The following is a 20,312-nucleotide window of genomic DNA, read 5'->3' on the forward strand; positions in this document are numbered from 1 at the left end:
CTTTATATAAAATGACAAGGTTATTTTAAAATATATAGATAAATATAAAGGATATGCAAAATAATTTTGAAAAAGAAAAACAAATTATGGAAACTTACACTACTTGATTTCAGGAGTTATAAAATTATCTTAAACAAGAAAATGTAATATTGGTGAAAAGACATGCTATTGGATCAACAGAACAAAATAAAGAATCCAAAAAACAGGCCCGGCGCAGTGGCTCAAGCCTGTAATCCCAGCACTTTGGGAGGCCGAGACGGGCGGATCACAAGGTCAGGAGATCGAGACCATCCTGGCTAACACGGCGAAACCCCGTCTCTACTAAAAACACAAAAAATTAGCCGGGCGAGGTGGCGGCGCCTGTGGTCCCAGCTACTCGGGAGGCTGAGACAGGAGAATGGCATGAACCCGGGAGGCGGAGCTTGCAGTGAGCTGAGATCTGGCCACTGCACTCCAGCCTGGGCGACAGAGCGAGACTCCGTCTCGAGAAAAAAAAAAAAAAAAAAAAAGAATCCAAAAAACAGATCCATACATACTTACTAAGTTCATTTATAGTAAAGATGTCAACGCAATTCAATGGGGAAAAAATAATCTTTTCAACAATTCATACAGCAAAATAAACCTCACCCTTATTTTTATACCATATCCAAAAAAAAAAAAAAAAAGACTCTCAAAATTAAACATAAAGTTAAATAACTAAAACTATGAAACTTTTAGATTTAGAATAAAACAGGCCAGGTGTAGTGGCTCATGCCTGTAATCCCAGCACTTTTGGAGGCCGAGGTATGTGGATCATCTGAGGTCAGGAGTTCGACACCAGCCTGGTCAATAAGGTGAAACCCGGTCTCCATTAAAAATACAAAAATTAGCTGGAAGTGGTGTCATGCACCTGTAACGCCAGCTACTCAGAAGGCTCAGGCAGGAGAATTGTTTGAACCCAGAAGCAGAGGTTGCAGTGAGACAAGATTATACCACTATACTCCAGCCTGGGCAATAGAGCGAGACTCTGTCTCAGAAAAACGGCAGGGTGCAGTGGCTCATGCCTGTAATCCCAGCACTTTAGGAGGCATAGGCAGGCAGATCATGAGGTCAGGAGTTCAAGACCAGCCTGGCCAACATAGTGAAACCCCCGTCTCTACTAAAAATACAAAAATTAGCCAGGCGTGGTGACATGAGCCTGTAGTCCCAGCTACTCGGGAGGCTGAGGCAGGAGAATCACGTGAACCCAGGAGGCAGAGGGTGCAGCGAGCCGAGATCATACCACTGCACACCAGCCCAGGCGACAGTGTGAAACTCCATCTCAAAGGAAATACAACAAAAAATACATAGGAGACTGTGTGATTTTCAATTTTAGGTATCAGATGAACTGGATTAAGGAATACGTAGAGAGCTGGTAAAGCATTATTTCTGGATGTGTCTTCGAAGGTGTTCCCAGGGAACACTGGCACAGGAGTCTGCCAACTGAGTGGGAAATATTTGACCTCAGTGTGGTTGGGTACCATTCAATCATCTGGGGTTCTGATAGAACAAAAAGGCAGGCCAGGCACAGTGGCTCACACCTGTAATCCCAGCACTTTGGGAAGCCGAGGCAGGCGGATCACCTGAGGTCGGGAGTTCGAGACCAGCCTGACCAACACGGAGAAACCCTGTCTCTACTAAAAATACAAAATTAGCCAGGCGTGGTGGCACCTGCCTGTAATCCCAGCTACTTTGGAGGCTGAGGCAGGAGATTCACTTGAACCTGGGAGGCAGAGGTTGTGGTGAGCCAAGATCGCGCCGTTGCACTCCAGCCTGGGCAACAAGAGCGAAACTCCATCTCAAAAAAAAAAAGAAAAAAAGGCAGAAGAAAGGGGATTTCACTTATCTCTATCCTATAGCTGGGGCAGTCTTCCTCTCCAGCCCTTGGACATCATAACTCCAGGCTCTCTGGCCTTTGGACTATGGAACCTATAGCAGGAGACATTTTACCCCCGCAACAGATTCTCAGGCCTTCGGTCTCAGACTGAGAGTGACACCAACAACTTATCTCAACCCTGGTTGAGACTTTCAGACTTGACTTGAGCCACACTACTAGTTTCCCAGAGTCTCTAGCTTACAGATGGCCAATCAAGGGACTTCTTGGCCTCCATAATTATGGATCCAATTACCTTAATAAATTCCCATAAGAGTTCGAGACCAGCCTGACTAACATGGAGAAATCATGTTTCTACTAAAAATACAAAATTAGCCGGGTGTGGTGGCACATGCCTATTATCCCAGCTACTCGGGAGGCTGAGGCAGGGGAATCACTTGAACCCGGGAGGCGGAGGTTGCAGTGAGCCGAGATTGCGCTGTTTCACTCCAGTCTGAGCAACAAGAGCGAAACTCCATCTCAAAAAAAAATTCCCATGATTATGGATCCAATTCCCTTAATAAATCTCTTCTCATATATCTACATCTGTCTGTCTGTCTGTCTATCTGTCCATCTATCTATCTATCTATCTATGTACGTATCCTATTGGTTCTGTCTCTCTGGAAAACTCTTGACTAATACACTTTGAGAGAGGTAAACCTTTTTTTTTTTTTTTTTTAAAGACAGGATTCTGCTCTCTCACCTGGACTGAAGTACAGTGGTGTGATCACAGCTCACTGCAGCCTTGACTTTCTGAGCTCAAGCGATTCTCCTACCTCAGCTTCATGAGTAGCTGGGCCCACAGGCACACGCCACGATGCCTGGCTAGTTTTTGTATTTTTTTTTTTTTGTAGAGATGGGGTCTCCCTATGTTGCCCAGACTGGTCTCAAACTCCCGAGCTCAAGCAATTTGCCCATGTCAGCTTCCCAAAGTGCTGGAATTACAGGCATGAGCAACTGCGCCTGGCCAACTTTTTTTTTTGAGACAGTGTCGCTCTGTCATCCAGGCTGGAGTGCAATGGCATGATCGCAGCTCACTGCAACCTCCGCCTCCCAGGTTCAAGTGATTCTCCTGTCTCAACCTCCTGAGTAGCTGAAATTACAGGCACACGTGGCCACGTCAGGCTAATTTTTTTGGCATTTTAGTAGAGATGGGGTTTCACCATATTGCCCAGGCTGGTCTCGAACTTCTGAGCTCAAGCATTCCACCCGCCTCAGCCTCCCAAAGTTGGGGCCGTGCCCAGCCCCAACATTTTAAAAATAAGATCCAGAGAGCCTTATTTAAAGGGAGAATGGGCCTAAAAAGAATAATAATAAATAAATGAATAAGACCCATAAATTTGGCTGGGCACGGTGGCTCACGCCTGTAATCCCAGCACTTTGGGAGGCCGAGGTGGGCAGATCACAAGGTCAGGAGATGGAAACCATCCTGGCTAACACGGTGAAACACCCTCTCCACTAAAAACACAAAAAATTAGCCGGGTGTGGTGGCTGGCGCCTGCAGTCCCACCTACTCGGGAGGCTGAGGCAGGAGAATGGCAAGCACCCGGGAGGCGGAGCTTGTAGTGAGCCGAGATCGCACCACTGCACTCCAGTCTGGGCAACAGAGTGAGACTCTGTTTCTAAAAAAAAAAAAAGACCTGTAAATTCAATAAATTGAACTTCAACAAAATTTAAAACATATTTCTCTACAAACAACACATTTAAGAAAATGAAAGGCAAGTCCCAGTCTGGGAGACGATATCAGCAAATAGGTATCTGACAAAGCATTTTAGTTAGAATATATAAAGGACACTTATAACTCAATAGTAAGAAAACAAACAGTGTTATAGCTCTTTTAGAATTTGTCTAAAAATGTAAAAATTTTAAAAAGAAAACAATTATAAAGTGAGCAAAATATTTGAACAGATATTTTACCAAAAAAGAAATACAGATGACAAGCATACAAAAAGATGCTCTTTTTTTTTTTTTTTTTTTTTTTGAGACAGTCACACTCTCTCACCCTGCCTGGAATGCAGTAGGATGATCTCGTCTCACTGCAACTGCTGCCTCTCAGGTTCAGGCAATTCAAAAGCCTCAGCCTCCCAAATAGCTGGGACTACCAGTACACGCCACCACACCTGACTACTTTTTTGTATTTTTTTAAGTAGAGATGAGGTTTCACCATGTTGGCCAAGGTGGTCTAGAACTCCTGACCTCAAGTGATCCTCCCACCTCAGCTTCCCAAAGTACTGGGATTACAGGCATGAGCCACTGTGCCTGGCCTTGTCATTATTAATAATTAAGGAACATGGAATCAACCCAAATGCCCATCAATGATAGACTGGACAAAGAAAATGTGGAACATATACACCATGGAATACTGTGCAGCCATAAAAAACAACAAGCTTATGTCCTTTGCAGGGACATGGATGAAGCTGGAAGCCATTATCCTCAGCAAATTAACACAGGAACAGAAAACCAAAACTGCATGTTCTCACTTATAAGTGGGAGCTGAACAATGAAAACACATGGACACAGGGAGAGGAACAACACATACTGGGGCCTTTCGAGGTGCTAGGGAGGGAGAGTATCAGGAAAAATAGCTAACGCATGTGGGGCTTAACATCTAGGTGATGGGTTGATAGGTGCAGCAAACCACCATAGCACACATTTACCTTTGTAACAAACATGTATGTCTTGCACATGTATCCTGGAACTTAAAATAAAATAAAACAAAATTTTAAAATAATAATAATGATTAAGGAAGCACAAATTTAACCACAATGAGATATCATCACACAATCCTTAGAATGGCTACAATTAAAAAGACTGAAAATACCAGAGTCTAGCTCTGTCTCCCAGGCTGGAATGCAATGGCACGATCTCAGCTCACTGCACCCTCCGCCTCCCAGGTTCAAGAAATTCTCCTGCCTCAGCCTCCTGAGCAGCTGGGATTACAGGCAAGTGCCACCACTCCTGGCTAATTCTTTTTTGTATTTTTGTAGAGACGGGGTTTCACCATGTTGGCCAGGCTGGTCTTATACTCGTGGCCTCAAGTGATCCACCTGCCTCAGCCGCCCAAAGGGCTAGGATTACAGGCGTGAGCCACCACGCCAGGCCTGCAACTGACACTTTCATACACATTGCTGGTGGAAGTGCATAATGACAGACCCACTTTGAAAACACTTTGGCAGTTTCTTAAAAAGTCAAATATATACCTACCATACAATTCACACATTCTTCTCCTAAGTGTATACCCAAGAGAAGGCTGGGCGTGGTGACTCACATCTGCAATCCCAGCACTTCAGGAGGCAGAGGTGGGTGGATCACCTGAGGTCAAGAGTTTGAGACCAGCCTAACCAACATGGCAAAACCCTGTGACTACTAAAAATACATACAATTGGCCAGGCATGGTGGCGCACGCCTGTAATCCCAGCACCTTGGGAGGCTGAGGCAGGCGGATCACAAGGTCAGGAGTTCGAGACCAGCCTGGCCAATATGGTAAAACCTTGTCTCTCCTAAAAATACAAAAATTAGCTAGATGTGGTGGCGGGTAGGACACTTTCATACACATGAAAGTGAGTAGGTGAGCAGTAGTCTCACATACTCAGAAGGCTGAGGCAGGAGAATCACTTGAACCCAGGAGGTGGAAGTTGCAGTGAGCCAAGATTGAGCCATTGCATTCCAGCCTGGGTGACAGAGCCAGACTGTGTCCCCTCGAAAAAAAAAGAAAAGAAAAAAATACATACAATTAGCCAGGCATAGTGGTGGGCGCCTGTAATCCCAGCAACTTGGGAGGCTGAGGCAGGAGAATTGCTTGAACCCAGGAGGCAGAAGTTGCAGTGAGCCAAGATTGAGCCATTGCACTCCAGCCTGGGTGACAGAGCCAGACTCTCTCTCAAAAAATAAAAATAAAAAAAAAAAAAGACTTGCATGTGAATGTTCACAACAGTTCTATTTGTGATAGTGAAAAACTGGAAACAACCCAAATGTCCTTGAAGAAGGAAATGGATAAGCAAATTGGAGATCCATACAATGGAATATTACTCAGCAATAAAAAGGAACAAACTATTGATACACACAACAACATGGATAAACTTCAAAATAATTACACTGGGTAAAAGAAACCAGATAAAAAAAGATGATCCCATTTATGAGAAATTCTAGAAAACACAAATACACAAATAATCTATGGTGAAAGAAAATAGATCAGTGGTTCCTGAAGAATTTGGTAAGGGGAGAGAGGAAGGAATTCTTTTTCTTTTCTTTTTTTTTTTTTTTGAGACAGAAACTCGCTCTATCACCCAGGCTGGAGTGCAGTGGCATGATCTCAGCTCACTGAAAGCTCCACTTCCTGGGTTCAGGCCATTCTTCTGCCTCAGCCTCCCAAGTAGCTGGTACTACAGGCACTCGCCAACACACCTGGCTAATTTTTTTGGTATTTTTAGTAGAGACAGGTTTCACCATGTTAGCCAGGATGGTCTTGATCTCCTGACCTTGTGATCCGCTCGCCCGGCCTCCCAGAGTGCTGGGATTACAGGCGTGAGTCACAGCGCCTGGCCAAGAGGAAGGAATTCTAACGGGGCATAAAGAAACTTCTGGAAGCTATGAACATTTTCATTACATTGATTTTGGTGATAGTTTCACAGGTTTAGGCATATGTCAGAACTCATCAGTTTTTTTGTTTTTTTTTTTTTTGGAGACAGGATCTCACTTTGTCACCCAAGCTGGAATGCAGTGGTATGAGGTTGGCTCAATGCAGCCTCAATCTCCTAGGATCAAGCCATCCTTCCATCTCAGCCCCTCAAGTAGCTGGGACTACAGGTGTGTGCCACCATGTCTGGCTAATTTCTTGTATTTTTGGTAGAGATGGGGTTTTGCCACTTTGCCCAGGCTGGTCTCGAACTCCTGAGCTCAAGCCATCAACTCACCTTGGCCTCCCAAAGTGCTGGGATTACAGGCAGGAGCCACCACACCCCGCCCCAGAATTCATCAAATTGAACATATTAAGTGTATGCTGCTTATTTTATGACAAGTACACTTCAATAAAGCAATTTTTAACAGCATGGAAAAAACTAGAATTTTAAATAAATGTAACATTTAAAAAGTTATATTTGGGCCAGGCGCGGTGGCTCACACCTATAATCCCAGCACTGTGGGAGGCCAAAGCAGGTGGATCACTTGAGGTCAGGAGTTCAAGACCAACCTGGTTAACACGGTGAAACCCTGTCTCTACTAAAAAGACAAAAATTAGCCAGGCGTGGTGGCGCACACCTATAATCCCAGCTACTCAGGAAGCTGAGGCAGGAGAATCACTTGAACCCAGGAGGTGAAGGCTGCAGTGAGCCAAGATTGCACCACTGCACTCCAGCCTGTGTGATAGAGCAGGACATGGTCTCAAAACAAAGAAAAAAAATGTATTTGATTTATGAAAGTACAGCTATTACATGTTTCTGTTTGCCCTAATCGTGTTTTCTAAAATTGTGATATATATTATTTCTAAAATGTTTTATTTTTTCTCAAATATACTTTTATATTTGCTCTTTATAACAAAAAGTTAAATAATAAAAAAATTTAAAAGGGCCATGGTCAGGTACAGTGGCTCACGCTTATAGTCCCAACACTTTGGGAGGTTGAGACAAGAGGATCACTTGAGCCCAGGAATTTGAGACCAACCCAGGCAACAAAGTGAGACCCTGTTTCCATAAAGAACAGAAAAATTGTCCAGGTGTGGAGGTGCACACCTGTGGTCCCAGCTACAGGGGAGACTTCCTGAGGCAGGAAGATCCCTTGAACCCAGAAGGTCAAGGCTGTAGTCAGCCTTGTTCGTGCCACTGCACTCCATCCTGGGCAACAGAGTGAGACCCTCTTTTAAAAACTAATAACGAAAAAAATAGCTGGGTGCAGTGGCTCACGCCTGTAATCCCAGCACTTTGAGAGGCCAAGGTGGGTGGATCACGAGGTCAGGAGTTCGAGATGAGCCTGACCAACATGGAGAAACCCCGTCTCTACTGAAAATACAAAAATCAGCCAAGCGTGGTGGTGCGCACCTGTAATCCCAGCTACACAGGAGGTTGCGGCAGGAGAATCGCTTGAACCTGGGAGGCAGAGGTTGCAGTGAGCTGAGACCGTGCCACTGCACTCCAGCCTGAGTGACAGAGCAAGACTCCATCTCAAAAAATAATAATAATAATAAATAAAATAAAATTGTTGCAATAAATATCTGACAGAGATTGTGTTTCTCTCTGTGTGTATACATATACATATCTTTACACACTTTCACTAACATTTTTAAGACAAAATTTAAACATAAGGTGCTAGTGAAACCGCCCTTGCAAAAATTATGACTGGGAAAATTATCACAGTGAAAGGGACCTGACTTAATTGTATCTATCTTGCTTCTAACCTCCAAGCTGTCTTTGCTCATTCCTGGGCATAGGCTGATGCCTATTCCTAACTTTGAGAGGAACTTACTTTATAGTTTAAAACAAAGACAATAGCTGGGCGCGGTGGCTCACGCCTATAATCCCAGCACTTTGGGAGGCTGAGGCGGGCAGATCACAAGGTCAGGAGATCGAGACCATCCTGGCTAACACGGTGAAACCCCGTCTCTACTAAAAATACAAAAAATTAGCCAGGCGTGGTGGTGGATGCCTGTAGTCCCAGCTACTCAGGAGGCTGAGGCAGGAGAATGGCATGTACCCGGGAGGTGGAGGTTGCAGTGAGCCGAGATCGTGCCACTGCACTCCAGACTGGGCGACAGAGCGAGACTCCATCTCAAAAAAAAAGAAAAAAAACAAAGATAATAACAACTCTTTCCCAAATCAAACCCCTTCTTGCCTGGGGAATAGGAATAGACACCCTTCACAGAACTAACAATTAGCTACACGATTAGAAATTATGGTTTAGGAGTCATTCAGCTGAAGGTTGCAAGATTCTGAACCTCCCTAAATTGCTTTAATATCACTTTTGTAAAGCTTAAGATCAGTGCCTGAGATATTTTGCATATTCTGCACTCAGCGGATCAGCTGGCACCACCCACACAGATAAACTGCCTCATCCGGTCTTGTGGCCCCCACCTAGGAACTGACTCAGCACAAGAAGTCAGCTTTAACTTCCTATGATTTCATCTCTAACCCAGCCAATCAGCACGCTTCACTTTCTGATACCTTACCCACAAATTCTCCTTAAAAACCCCAATCCCAGGGTTTTCGGGAAGATTGATTTGAGTAATAACTCCATCTCCCATATGGCGTGTCCAGCCTCCCACCAATAAAATTCTTTCTTTACTACAATGCCATGGTCGTTATTTGTGCAGCAGGCAGGAAGAACCCATCAGATGGTTACACTGGGTCAAAGGATATGCACTTAAAGTGTTCATAGATGATTCCAAGTTTTCCCCAAAACTGGTTGCACTAATTTATGCCCTTTTCTGCCTTACTTCTATGTCAACATTGAAAAATATATGCCAGTATGTGAAGGAGGGGAAGGAGGAGGAGAAGAAAAAAAAATGCCAATATGATACAGAGAAATAGTATCTTGCTTCATTTTACGTTTCTTTCCTTTTTTTTTTTTTTTTTGAGACAGAGTTTCGCTCTTGTTGCCCAGACTAGAGTGCAATGGCACGATCTCGGCTCACCACAACCTCCGCCTCCCAGGTTCAAGTGATTCTCCTGCCTCAGCCTCCTGAGTAGCTGGGATTCCAGGCATGCGCCACCACGCCCGGCTAATTTTTGTATTTTTGGTAGAGACGGGGTTTCTCCATGTTGGTCAGGCTGGTCTCGAATTCCTGACCTCAGGTGATCCACCCATCTCAGCCTCCCAAAGTGCTGGGATTAGAGGCGTGAGCCACCGCGCCCGGCCATTTTACATTTATTAAAAATATTTAATATTTCATATTTTTCATATCTAACGGGGCTTATATTTTTTTCTTTTTTGAGTTGCCTATTCATATTCTTTGCTCTCTTTCTACAGAGTTGTTTATATGTTTCCTTTTTTTATTTTCTTTTTTTTTTTTTTTGAAACAGAGTCTTGCTCTTGTTGCCCAGGCTGGAGTGCAGTGGCGCAATCTCGGCTCACCACAACCTCCGCTTCTTGGGTCCAAGCGATTCTCCTACCTCAGCCTCCCAAGTAGCTGGGATTACAGGCATGCGCCACTATGCCTGGCTAATTTTGTATTTTTAGTAGAGACGGGGTTTCTCCATGTTGGTTAGGGCGGTCTTTACCTCCCCACCTCAGGTGATCCACCCGCCTCAGCCTCCCAAAGTGCTGGGATTACAGGCGTGAGCCACTGCGCCCGGCCAGTTGTTCGTATGTTTCTTGTTGGTTTTAGGAGTACTTTATCTTTTAAGTACTTTTTAGGTAAATATTTGCAAATATTTTCATCCAGTCTACGGTTTTTCTTTTACCTTTTCGTTTTAATGTGGTTTACAGTGTTCAGCTTTTTGCTTCTTTGTGCTGTATTTTTGGTCATATCATCTTAATTTATAATCAAAATTTTTAATGTGTGCTATTGGTCACAAGAAGGACTTAGTGACAGTGTGAATCTATCAGTGTAAGAATTCCCCACATGTAGAAAAACTGCAAATGTGTAAATCCTAATGAGGTTGGCCAGAAGCAAAGCCATCCTCATGAAGCGAAGAATTAGAGCTATTTTCCTGCTCTAAATAACCTAGGTATCATTTAGGGAAGTCTACAGAATTCTAATTTTAAATTGAGAAACTCTCTGAGAATGTTTAACTGATATTCACATTATGTTTACAGAATTCCAAATGGAATTTCTTAGAGCTTATTCAACCAAGGGAATCGAAAAATAAGGCACTCATGTTATCACCACCATCACTACCCCCTTTCTTTACTCATTGTAGATAATGCTAATTGATCGCTCTTTCTTCCAGAGCCCACATGTGGTCTAAAAAGTTTTCTCTATGCATCAGTAGAGTAAACTGTTACAAACAGATTGGGATGGGCACATAAGACAAAACCTGTTTTGCCACCTGGTTCTAGCCCGGTATTTCATATTTAGAAGAAGAAATGAAGGGCCAGGTCGAGACTGTGACTTAACACGGGAACATACAGCAAGTTAGTTGTAAAGCCACAGCTCAAAAGCAGCCTCCTGCTGCCCAACCTAACGCTTCTTCCAGGGCATGACTATGTCCCGCTTCTTCCGCCACCACCAGAGGTGGCCCCTCATAGAACAGAATATGTGATAAGGTCCCTTACAAAGAGTAAATTATACATAAAAACATTTTAGTCAGGCCGGGCGCGGTGGCTCAAGCCTGTAATCCCAGCACTTTGGGAGGCCGAGACGGGCGGATCACGAGGTCGGGAGATCGAGACCATCCTGGCTAACATGGTGAAACCCCGTCTCTACTAAAAAATACAAAAAAAAAAACTAGCCGGGCGAGGTGGCGGGCGCCTGTAGTCCCAGCTACTGGGGAGGCTGAGGCAGGAGAATGGCGTAAACCCGGGAGGCGGAGCTTGCAGTGAGCTGAGATCTGGCCACTGCACTCCAGCCTGGGCGGCAGAGCGAGACTCCGTCTCAAAAAAAAAAAAAAAAAAAAAAAAAACATTTTAGTCACAACATATATGTCAACAGCATCCTAAGAGGGTTAAAGCTGGGTTAGGAAGGGGCCTTGTTGGGCAATCAATGGGAACACTAATCTGTAAGGGACCCTGAAATACACTGACAAACATGAGGAAGTGGAGAACTTGTCTCAGGGAAAGCTCTGTACAGAATTAAATTAAATATGGAATAAAGTGGTTGCAGAAGGAGTGAGGAAGAAGAGTTGCCTCAAGGAGCAGGTCCAGTACCAACACAGAGTCACTAAGCTGCTTGTCTGATGAACTTTTTTTTTTGGAGAGTGGAACAATAATACGTTATTGGAGGCCAGAAGCAGTGGCTCACACCTGCAATCCCAATACTTCGAGAGGCTGAGGCGGGAGGATCGCTTGAGGCCAGGAGTTTGAGACCAGCCCCGGAAACATTGTGAGACCCCCATCTCTACAAAAATTTTAAAATTAGCTGGAAATAGTGACTCATGCCAGTAGTCATAGCTACTTGGGAACCTGAGGACTGCTTGATCCCAAGAGCTTGAGTTTACCCAATGCACTCTAGCCTGGGTGACAGCATGAGACTCTGTCTCTTAAAAAATTAAATGAATAATTGGGAATAATAAAAGAGAAACTAAAGGTTGACAAAAGCTAGCCTCCTCCTTCATCCTTCCCCATGCTTGTACCACTTCTCTAAACTAACAGTGACAAGTATCTAAGGACTATCAATTTAGAGTATCACCACATTATTAACCTACTCTGAGCACCAAATTGCTAGTTCTCAGAGGCACTGGCATGTCTCCAGCCAGCTTTATTTACTCCCACCCTAAACTCTTCCATCTTGTCTCCTTTAAAAAGGCTTCCTGCCTAGCGCTGTGGCTCACGCCTGTAATCCCAGCACTTTGGGAGGCCAAGGCGGGCAGATCACGAGGTCAGGAGTTCGAGACCAGCCTGGGCAACATAGTGAAACCCCGTCTCTACTAAAAATACAAAAGTTAGCCGGGTGTGGTGGCGCGTGACTGTAGTCCCAGCTATTCAGGAGGCTGAGGCAGTAGAATTGCTTGAACCCGGGGAGGCGGAGGTTACAGTGAGCCGAGATTGCGCCATTGCACTCCAGCCTGGGCAACAGAGCAAAGCTCCGTCTCAGAAAAAAAATAAAAATAAAAATAAAAATAAAGGCTCCCTGGGCCTGGCTGGGTGGCTCACACCTGTAATCCCAGCACTTCAGGAGGCCAAGGTGGGCAGATCACCTTAGGTCAGGAGTTCGAGACCAGCCTGGCCAACATGGTGAAACCCCATTTCTACTAAAAATACAAATATTGCTTTTCCTCCCTGACCACCGCCGAGGTCGCACGCATGAGGCCTCTCCACCGCCGCCGCAATGCAATACATTGCCTCCTACTTGCTGGCTGCCCTCGGGGGGGGGGGTAACCCCTCCCCCAGCAACAAGGACATCAAGAAGATCCTGAACAGCGTGGGCATCGAGATGGACAACGACCAGCTCAGCAAGGTTATTAGTGAGCTGAATGGAAAAAACATTGAAGACGTCATTGCCCAGAGTGTTGGCAAGCTTGCCAGTGTACCTGCCAGTGGGGCTGTAGCCGTCTCTGCTGCCCCAGGCTCTAAAGCCGCCGCTGCTGATTCCACTCCCACTGCAGCAGAGGAGAAACATGAGAAGAAGGAGGAGTCTGAAGAGTCAGACAAAGACATGGGATTTGGCCTCATTGATTAAATTCCTGCTCCCCTCCAAATAAAGCCTCTTACACATCTCTCAAGTTAAAAAAAAAAAAAAAAAAAAAAAAAATTAGCCCAGCATATATCAGGTGCCTGTAATCCCAGCTACTCAGGAGGCTGAGTGGGGAGAATCGCTTGAACCTGGGAGGCGGAGGTTGCAGTGAGCTGAGATCGCGCCATTGCACTCTAGCCTGGGAGACAGAGGGAGACTCCGTCTCAAAAAAAAAAAAAAAAAAAAAAAAAAAAAAAAAGGCTTCCTGGACAGCTGCCCTGCCCATGCTACCGATTTCTTTTCTTGCTTATCATCTGCACCCTGACTAGGCCCTGGGAACATGCCAGCTGTTATTGGCAAGCATCTCTCAATGGAAATACAACCTGCTTCTTCTTCACAGTCATAAACTGTGCCTTTTCCTCTTTCATATGTTACACAGCACCTGGTTAACACAATCTTGCTCAAAAAGTATTCATTTATTAAATGGCAGAAAGAATATTATGGCAACTTATGGGCTTGACTTTCAAAGGATCCATGGAGACCTTGGAAGCAAGCTTCAAGGCCTATCTCATTGGCTCCTCTATTATCCATACAAGGATTCTGCTTAGAGAGGCGTTTTTTTGTTTTTTGTTTTTTGTCGCCCAAGCTAGAGTGCAGTGGGGCACTCTCAGCTCACTGCAATCTCTGCCTCCCAGGTTCAGGTGATTCTCATACCTCAGCCTCCCAAGTAGCTGTGATTATAGGCACACACCACCACGCCCAGCTAATTTTTATATTTTTTGGTAGAGACGGGGTTTCACCAGTGCTGGCGGGGCTGGTCTCGAACTCCTGACCTCAAGCCATCTGCCTGCCTCGGCCTCCCAAAGTGCTAGGATTACAGGCGTGAGCCACCACGCCCACGCAAGAGGCATCATTTTGAATTGCTGCTATGGTTTGACTGTGTCCCTCAAAGCTCATGTTTTAGAAACTAAATCCCCATTGCAGCAGTGCTGACAGGTAGAGACTTAGAGGTAATTAGATCATGAGAGCCCCTCATTAATGAATTAATGCTGATATTGTGGGAGTGGTTTCCTGATAAAAGGGTGAGTTTAGCCCCTTCCCCCCCATGTCTCTCTCCCTATCATCTCCCTCCCTCTCCCTCCCTTCTTTCCCCCTCCCTCCCTCTCTTGCTCTTCTGCCACATGCCATGGAATGATGCCACAAGAAGAACCTCATCAGATGCCTGCACCTTGCTATTAGACTTCCCAGCCTTCAGAACTGAGAGATTTTTTTTTTTTTTTTTTTTTTTTTTTTTTTTTTTTTTTTTTTGCCGAGACAGGGTCTCCTTCTGTCACCCAGCCTGGAATAACGTAGTGGGGCAATCATGGCTCACTGCAGCCTCAACCTCCTGGGCTCAACTGATCTGCCCACCTCAGTCTCCTGAGCAGCTGGGAATACAGGCGTGCGCCACCATGCCCACCTAATTTTTGTATTTTTTTGTAGAGAGGGTGTTTCGCCATGTTGCCCAGATTGGTCTCAAACTCCTGGGCTCAAGTGATCCACCCCCTCAGCCTCTCAAAGTGCTGGGACTACAGGTGAGAGCCACCCCATGAAGAAATTTCATTTTTCTTTTTTTTTTTTTGGAGACAGAGTCTTGCTCTGTTGCTCAGGCTGGAGTCCAGTGGCGCGATCTCGGCTCACTGCATCCTCCGCCTCCCGGATTCACATCATTCTCCTGCCTCGGCCTCCAGAGTAGCTGGGACTACAGGTGTCCGCCACCACGGCTGGTTAATTTTTTTGCATTTTTAGTAGAGACGGGGTTTCACCGTGTTAGCCAGGATGGTCTCGATCTCCTGACCTCGTGATCCGCCCACCTCGGCCTCCCAAAATGCTGGGATTACAGGCATGAGCCACCCCACACCAGGCCGAGAAATTTCTTTATAAATTATGCAGTCAGTGGTATTCTGCTGTAGCAACAAAAAATGCACTAAAACAATCACCTTAGTTGTTTTTATTTTGCAACTGATTCCCATTTAATCACAGGGTTATAGATATGTAACATGTACTTCTACCTCCCCTCATGCCTAAGGCTCACAGCAATTTGTGGTGAGGCCCACATGGAATTTATTTATCTTCTATCTTGAAGGTTGAAATAGGGGAGAAAGGTAGGAAAGAAATAAAAGTGGGGCAGAAATAAGGGAAGGATGTGGTGAATGCTGATGTGAGTTCACTGATAAATGCTAAACTTTATTTAGAAGAGTGGCTCTGGCCAGGCAGTGGCTCATGCCTGTAATTCCAGCACTTTGGGAGGCCAAGGCAAATGGATCACAAGGTCAGGAGATCAAGACCATCCTAGCTAACATGGTGAAACCCTGTCTCTACTAAAAATACAAAAAATTAGCCAGGCATGGTGGCAAGCACCTGTAGTCCCAGCTACTCAAGAGGCTGAGGCAGGAGAATGGTGTGAACCTGGGAGGCGGAGCTTGCAGTGAGCTGAGATCGCGCCACTGCACTCTAGCCTGGGCGACAGAGCAATACTCTGTCTCAAAAAAAAAAAAAAAAAAGAGTGGCTCTTAACTGTGAGGAGATTTTGCACCCCCAAGTAGGTTGCCAAATTATAGGTAGTATACCCAGTTACATTGACACATACTAAAGATTATTCAGGCTGGGCGCAGTGGCTCATGCCTGTAATTCCAGCACTTCAGGAGGCCAAGGCAGACAGATAACTTGAGGTCAGGAGTTCGAGACCAGCCTGGCCAACCTGTTGAACCCCCATCTCTACTAAAAATACAAAAATTAGCCGGGTGTGGTAGTGCACATCTGTAATACCAGCTACTAGGGAGGCTGAGGAAGGAGAATCACTTGAACCCAGGAGGCGGAGGTTGCAGTGAGCGGAGATCACATCACTGCACTCCAGCATGGGAGATAGAGTGAGACTGTCTCAAAATTAAAAAAAAAAAAGTACTCATTATATCTCTAAAATTCAAATTTAAGTAGGCATCTTGAATTTTTATTTGCTAAATCTGGCAACCCTAACCCAGGGGACATGTGCCAATTTCTGAAGACATTATTTATTGTCACAACTTGGGAGTGCTGCTGGTATCTAGGAGGTAGAGGCCAAGAATGCCGCTAAACATTCTCCAATGCACAGGGCAGGCCCCTTACAACAAAGAATTATCTGGTCTAAAATGCTAATAGTGCCAGCATTTGACTTAGCCTGACTTATAGCCTCACTTAGAAGGATGACTTTATCACTACAAAGAACTTATTATCACTAAAATATCACAGAAGGAAAACAGTACACATGTATATATGTAGGCACATATATTCCCCCACCCCGCCCCCTGAAAACATGTTTTGTAAGTTTCTGTCTTTTAAATCTACAAGCTATTATGAATTGGAGTTTTATAACGGTAATTTCCACAACCCCAGGGAGATATGACAAAATTCAGATCACGTTTTGGGGGGAAAGAAACTCAGAAATATTAAGTGATTTTCCAGGATCCCACAGAGCCCTGAGGAAAATAGAATTAAAACTCACAATTACTAAACACATTGCTCATTCCAGTAAAGCCAGCCTGTCTGCACCTCCACTGCTCAGCTCTCACCGCGCTTGGAATAGGGCGACTGCAAAAGGTTTTAGTTTTCAAGAGGAGATCAAAAGTTTTCACAACTGATTAGCATCCGGAAAGCACAGCCTCCTTTAACCTTGAGATGCAAATAGCCCAAGATTGTCAAGGGATCTGAGAGCTGGAGGATTTGATGGAAGATCAAATTCCTGACATTTCCAGGGCAATTAGTTTCACATGCAAAGTCACAGGAAGGTGCTGCCCATTCTCCACAAGCAGTAAAGCTGTAATAAGACTCAGCTTTACAAATTTGGACTAATTGGCCTGCACCCACCCAGCAGAGTTCATTATCATCATCCCCATTTCGTAGAACAGAGAAGGTGGGTAGAAATCTGTTTATTCCACTACTAGGCACAGGCCACTTTAATATTTCCCATTTCAGAGTCCTATACATAAACTCCAGGTACAGAAGGTTGGGATAACTCTGCTAATTATTCAGACCAGCGGGAAGGAAAGGTCTGGAATTAAGTCAAATCTCTTTGCTGGCGCCCCTTAAAATTTCACTTGAAGGTGAGTCTTGGCTTCAAAAAGGTTTAAAACGGCTCAGCACTTTTATCTGATGGGTAAGGAAACCAGGGAGGAAGTTGCTGTCAATTCCAGCCAGGACTTTGGAGTCTGAGCTAAATTGATTTGGAAAGATTTGATCGCTGAACCACTTTTCTCTCACTGGCAGCCCAGGCTGGAGCCACGGCTGACTTCTCCGGACGTGCCATGGAGGTCAAATTCCAGCCAGGTGGCCAAGTGCATTTGGTAACTCAAATGTAGCCTGTTGTCACAATGGATTTTCTACTTGCAAGTATACAGTTGTACGTGTCTTTTGTCATTGCCCCAGCTCTCTGAAGGACACCACGTCAGCATCCTCTGGAGCCATTCAATGGCTTGGGACTCTTCCATCCGTCGGGAGGCTCTGTTTGACTGACAAGGTGTATGACAACCCCAGACTCTCCAGGGCTTTTGTCAGAGGCATTCGAACCAGAGTGACTCCATCTTAAATAGGGGCTGGGTAAAATAAGGCTAAGACCTACTGGGCCACCTTCTCAGGAGGTCAGGCATTCTAAGTCACAGGGGATAGGTCAGCACAAGATACAGATTACAAAGACCTTGCTGACAAAACAATAAAACATGGTAAAGAAGCCAGCCAAAACCCACCAAAACCAAGATGGCAATGAAAGTGACCTCTGATCGTCCTCACTGCTCATTATACACTAATTATAACGCATTAGCATGCTAAAGGACTCCCACCAGCGCCATGACAGTTTACAGAAGCCATGGCAACATCAAGAAGTTACCCTATATGGTCAAAAAAGGGGAGGAACCCTCAGTTCCAGGAATTGCCCAGCCTTTTCCAGGAAAATTCATAAATAATCCACCCCTTATTTGGCATATAATCAAGAAATAAACGTAAAAATGGGCAACCAGCAGCCCTTGTGGCTGCTCTGCCTGTAGAGTAGCCATTCTTTTCTTCCTTTACTTTCTTTTCTTTTTTTTTTTTTTTTTTTTTTTTTTTTGAGACGGACTCTCACTCTGTTGCCCAGGCTGGAGTGCAGTGGCACAATCTCAGCTCACTGCAACCTCCGGCTCCCGGGTTCAAGTGATTTTCCTGCCTCAGCCTCCTGAGTAGCTGGGACTACAGGCACCCGCCACCTCACCCAGCTAATTTTTGTGTTTTTTTAGTAGAGACAGGGTTTCACCACATTGGTCAGGCAGGTCTTGAACCCCTTACCTCATGATCCGCCCACCTTGGCCTCCCAAAGTGCTGCTATTACAGGCGTGAGCCACCGCGCCCGGCCCTGACTTTCTTAATAAACTTGCTTTCACTTTACTCTATGGACTTGCCCCAAATTCTTTCTTGTGCCAGGTTCAAGAACCCTCTCTTTGGGTCCGGATCTGGACTCCTTTCCCATAACTTTCACCTTGATATTCCTCATTCTCTGGCACTGAGGAGGCTTTTTATTATGTGAACTGATAGCCTGCTTTGTCAAAGTGGCCGAAGGATACTGGTTGCAAAGCCTTGCCCTGAGGGAATGTGACCAGCTCAAGATGCTGGTGAAATCCTTGCCGGCAGGACCAGCTCCTGACAGAACAGTTCTGCAATGGGCTTCCCCACCCTTTTGGCCTTTCTCTAACCTTTCCTGGAAAAGGTGGGGCTGATAACAGGTAGTCCAAGCCCTACAAAGCTCTCTGCCCCCGTTTAAGTCTCTGGAGTCCTTGTAACAATAAGGTGTGGTGGTTGAGAACAAAGCTCTAGTCTCTGCCACTTTACTAGTTTTGTGTCCTCTCACAAAGTTATTTTTTAACCCCAGTTTCCTCATCTATGAAGGTGGGATCGTGATACTTAGACGGTGCAGAGTTGCAAGAAGCAATAAATGAGCCACTGGGACATGGTAAGGGATCAATAAACATGATACTTCCAAAGCAGTAGTGGTGTGGTTCCTCAAAAGCAGTTTCTCAAAGTCATGGGTGAATTCAAGCCCTCAGGCCTACTCTATGACACCCACAAAAATAAATACAAAAACAAAAAGAAAAGGAAATGATGAAAAAACAAACTGCAAATTGCCTCGTTCTCTTATTTGCCCTTGGTTGCGTTCTAAAACCTCTATCTCCAGCAGGTTTCAGTGTCCTTTTGCTGCCCTGTTTTTATCGGAAATCTACACCATCCCATTGACCTTGGCTCAGAAGGCCCTCCCACATGCACCCTGGCACACAGCATTTAAATCCTGCCTCCCATTACATGAAACTCCCACTGTCTCTGTGGCTTTGGTCAGCAGACACATTGGACCGGCCCTGGGCACTGGCAGATCACACTGCTACCTTCAAAGGATGATTTGAGAAGGGCAAGAAGAACATGCACTTCCAAGGATCTCCCCCACTGGTCTGCTACAGAGCCTTTCTTTTGTCCTTACTGGCCTAAAATGCCCAGTGTGAAACCTCCAGTTCAAGCAACATTGTCCCCCATAAGCTACTATAGAGATGTTCATTTATCACATGGACAGCAAAGGAAAGCCACTTCCCTTACTAGGGAACCAGTAAGCCATCAATTCCCCAAAATTGGTCAGACTGGTGCATTGAAAAGGGAGCCAGGTGAAGGAACTGAGCTTTGGGATGGGGAAGTTTTGATGGGACCCCAGGGAGAAAACATTTTACTGCATGAAAATCAAGCAGCTCTCCAACCATAACTAGAGGGGGAAGAATGAGGGCTCAACAGCTAGGAGCTTAGAAAGTAAGATGCCCAAAGTTGTAGGGCAGAGCCACGGAAGGTCAACTTCTCCCACTTCCCCTTCGTATTGCCCAGGCCCTGCCTTGCAGAACCAGAAGGCAGCAGCTGTCTAGCTGGATATGCATATTCATGGTTGCTGCAGACAGAAAGGCGTGAATATTTTAAACCTATGTTTTCTGTTTCTGTCATGAGCTTGAAATCTTTTGCAGCCAAATTGTAGAAGGCAGGAAGTTTGAACGGAAAAATCATTACCTTCTTGGGCTTAAAGAGTCATAAACTTTTTTCATCTGCAGGGACTTGGGGTAACTGATATCCAGGGAAAGGGGTAGGGAATAC

At 45.1% G+C, this 20,312-nt stretch overlaps 1 pseudogene; it reads left to right on the plus strand.

Annotated features, from left to right (window-relative positions):
* The first annotated feature begins 12,806 nt into the window (after positions 1 to 12,806).
* On the plus strand, positions 12,807 to 13,157 carry LOC105482618 (large ribosomal subunit protein P2 pseudogene; annotated as a pseudogene).
* Positions 13,158 to 20,312: the final 7,155 nt, after the last annotated feature.

Source organism: Macaca nemestrina, chromosome 6 (genome assembly GCF_043159975.1).
Source record: "Macaca nemestrina isolate mMacNem1 chromosome 6, mMacNem.hap1, whole genome shotgun sequence".
NCBI classification, from domain to species: Eukaryota; Metazoa; Chordata; class Mammalia; order Primates; family Cercopithecidae; genus Macaca; species Macaca nemestrina.